At 44.3% G+C, this 3791-nt stretch overlaps 1 pseudogene; it reads right to left on the bottom strand.

Annotated features, from left to right (window-relative positions):
• LOC109937471 overlaps positions 1–3016 on the bottom strand; it is an 11479-nt pseudogene extending 8463 nt beyond the window's left edge.
• Positions 3017–3791: the final 775 nt, after the last annotated feature.

Raw genomic sequence — 3791 nt, 5'->3', positions numbered from 1 at the left:
TGCAACCGCAGGAGGGGCTACACCTGCCCCTACACCTCCCCCCTCACCTCCGTCCAAGGCCCAAAGCAAGTTTTCCAAATCCGACAAGGATTCACCTGTACATCCTCCAACCTGGTCTACTGTATCTGTTGCTCCTGATGTGGTCTCCTCTACATTGCTGAGACCAAGCGCAGACTTGGTGACTGATTCACGGAGCACCTGCGCTCTGTACGCTACAATCGACAACATCTTCCAGTCACCAACCATTCTAACTTCCCCTCCCACTCCCTGGGTGACATGTTCATCCTGGGCCTCCTCCAGTGTCACAATGAGGCCACCCACAAAGTGGAGGAGCAGCACCTCATATTCCGCCTTGGGAGCCTACAGCCCAATGGTCTCATTGTGGACTTTACCAGTTTCAAAATCTCCCCACCCCTGGCTCATCCTGTATCCAACCCTCCCTCTCATCCCCGCCTCCTTGACTTGACACAACTGTCCATCTTCTTTCCCAACTATCTGCCCCACCCTTCCCACTGTCCAATCCCCTTTACCCTCTATGTGCATCCACCTATCACCATTCCACCTACCTTCCCCCAGCCCCAGCCCTCCTCCCTCCATTTATTTCCCAGCCCCCTTCCCCCTCCCCAGGCCTGATGAAAGGTGTAATCCTGAAACGTCGGCTTTCCTGCTCCTCTGGTGCTGCCTGGCCTGCTGTGTTCCTCCAGCTCCACACTGTGTTGTCTCTGACTCCAGCGTCGGCAGATCTTGCTATCTCCGAGTGTCTGGTTAAATAGCGGTATTAATTTGATTGTCAGAACCTCATGGATAGCTTGTTTCAAGAGCCAGATCATTCAAAATCTGTCTCATTTAGCACGGTGATACCCCAAGAAACACTAATAGTTAAGTTATTGCATTATTTTGCAACGAAGGTTCTCCACTGCAATCTCTTTCAGGCTCAGACAAGCATTCCAGACATCACCGCTTTTGAAAAGGCTCATAATCCTGACCCCTGTGAAGTGGGAATGAGCTGTAGATTAACATTTACAGGAAGATGATTCTAGAATTGTCCATCGACTGTTTTATGATCCCGTCCCAGATGTCAGTCTCCCTCAATCATTGCATATTGATCTGTGAACCATTGTAAATCTCATGGTCACGAGGGACAGGAGTAGCCTTTCTTATCTCCTTCGAGTGTAGTTTTTTGCTTTACTTATTTTTGACTGACAACTGTGCTGTCTTCCCCCACTCAACAATAGCGGAATTTTTTTAAAGCCTGCTTATTTACTCACCTGCAAGGAATATTATGATGTCATTTGCCCACCATTCACTACAAATCATCAGCATACTGGGAATTGCCAGGCGTAGAAAGTTACCCCATTCCTGCAGGCAGTCAATGGACCAAACTACAGACAAAACACTAGTGTTACTAACAAAGATAATCACTCATAACACGCAGATTGTCTGAGATTCTATGTTTGTGACATGTTTTTGACATGTTAAATGTTCCCTTAGGCGTATAATGAAGCTCCAGTTAGATATTATTCATGTCACACCATGACCCAAATTGTAAGTGACCCTCCCTGAAACCTACCTGCCCAGGTGTGAATATGTAACTTCTTCCATCGAATGTACCCAAACAGGAGGAGAAGCTGACAGTACAGGGAAGCAACCATGCATGCAGCCGAGCCCCTGGAAAACATGCTGGTGTATTAGAGATGGTTTTAAATAAACTCTGGGTCATTGTGAGGTGCATGTTTAACTCATCAGAGCTGAAATTCATATATAAGTTTGACATTTTAGAATGTTTAAAGTTGTTTGCTACTTACAGCGCTCCCAGTGTCAGCACGTAGAGGAAGAGATAATTGATGACATCATTGAAGATGTTGGTGATAAAACCAACAAAAACCTGAGGCATGATGATCCCCTGAGGTGGGAACAAAAAAAAATCATTGCCTGGAAATCAATAAACCTATAGGATTTGTGGCTTGGTGCCAAGTTAGAGGGAAGACAGAATGCAACTGCCCTCCCAATGCCTATGTTTGAGGTTCAAGGTGCCTCTGATCTAAGAGGATCCCTCACTTGAATCAGGTTCATTGTTGGAACATTTCTGATTGTAGGCATAAGCACTTTGCCCACACTGGCAGTGAAATGATCAAATGTAAATTCTCTGTGCTCTGGGGAACTCCATCTAACGCTGTGCTTCCCCAGAATGCAAGAGATTTGCATTCAATATCCTAAACCTCTCTGATCAATGTCCCACCAAGCCCTGCCATTCCTAGTCATTAAAAAATTAAAGCTCGTTTAAAAATACAGTCAACCTTCGCTTTCTTAAACAAGCAGCAGTGTAAATAGCACTTACATTGAGTGTTGGTAACGTTTACAATCCACAGACTTTGATTTTTAAAAGAGTCCTTTTCCCAATTCAGTCCAGAAACAAAATGACAAAAAGATAAAAAGACGTAGTCCTTATGCTGGTGATTCCAACATTCACCCAGTCTGGCCAATAATCTGGCAAAGCAGTTTGTATAAAAGACTTGACTTTGAGCCCTTGATTTCAGCGGCATTGAAATTGGGCAATTTCTACATCAGCAATCAGCTCCTCCAGATTACTGTCCAGGCAGTGAATGTGGAAATGATCCCACTTGATCACTTTGCACTGAGAAACCAGTTTAGTTTATTCAGGAATAGTTCACACCAGGTAATGACGCTCAATTGAAGAGCAAGTGCAGGCACGTTGGGTCAAATGGCCTCCTTTCTCCACGATCACAGTTCTGTTATTTCTCTTCAGTTCTGAGATGGCCAAAAAGCCAAATGCATGATCTACAGACTGTGACATACACTGCACAAGCGGTGCATGCAGTGTCAGGTAAATGGGTTTATGGAGTTGCACACAACCCTCTCCCTCAATAGGAAACTGACAGCTCCCAAGTATATCATAGTGCAATAATTATTTAGATAATTTCTTGCACACTCCAACATTCAGTGACTTTACCTGATTCTGAAGGTATCTGACCTCCAACTGATAGAGGAACACTGCCTAAGAAAGAATATTGGAAACAATAGCAGAAGCTGTAACAATGATTAATGAAACAGAAAAGAAAGTGATATTCAGACATTCTTTCGACATTTCAGCCAGCCCTGTGTCCAATTCCATTCAACCTGGTCTCAGATTATTTGAACAGGTTCAGTGGGGCCCAAGTTATAATATGCCAGTCATAGCTCAGTTCATAGGAGACACAGGTTTGTGAGCTTTGTTCACACAAACCAGACAAATTTAGACTAAACCTCGTGTACATAGCACAGAACAATTGCGAGGAAAGGTCATAAACAGGTGGACTCTTATCGTCAAAAGAAAATAATGGACACTTCAGCTGAAGAGTGAGAACAATGCAGGAAATTCATTAATTGGGGGTGGATTTTGAGATCAGAAACTGGGATTGGTTGGTGGTGGGATTTGGTGCAGGTTAAAGCCAAGATTTAAGATGGAAGTGGAGGTCTCCAGGGATACTGGAGTGTCACAGAGTAGAGGTTTTCATAGGCTCTGTATGCACAGCACTGACTTAGCTGAGGAGACAGAATCAGAAATATGTCCCAGCAACATTCCACAAATCGAATATTTTACTTACAGTCTGCCCTCTCCACCCTGCCCATGTTGCATATGTTGCTCCCATGGGTGTCCAGTGCTGCCCTGCAAAACACAACTCCATCCAACTTGTCTCCCTAACAGAAATACTCAGAGGCTTCTCCATCCAACCCCTTCCACTCACTTGCTTAGAACCTGTTAACTAAATATCTATAGAGATAACAAGGTG

This window comes from Rhincodon typus, unplaced genomic scaffold, assembly GCF_021869965.1.
Source record: "Rhincodon typus isolate 14 unplaced genomic scaffold, sRhiTyp1.1 hic_rhity00004756, whole genome shotgun sequence".
In the NCBI taxonomy this organism is placed as follows: domain Eukaryota; kingdom Metazoa; phylum Chordata; class Chondrichthyes; order Orectolobiformes; family Rhincodontidae; genus Rhincodon; species Rhincodon typus.
This window is presented reverse-complemented; position numbering and strand designations above follow the sequence as displayed.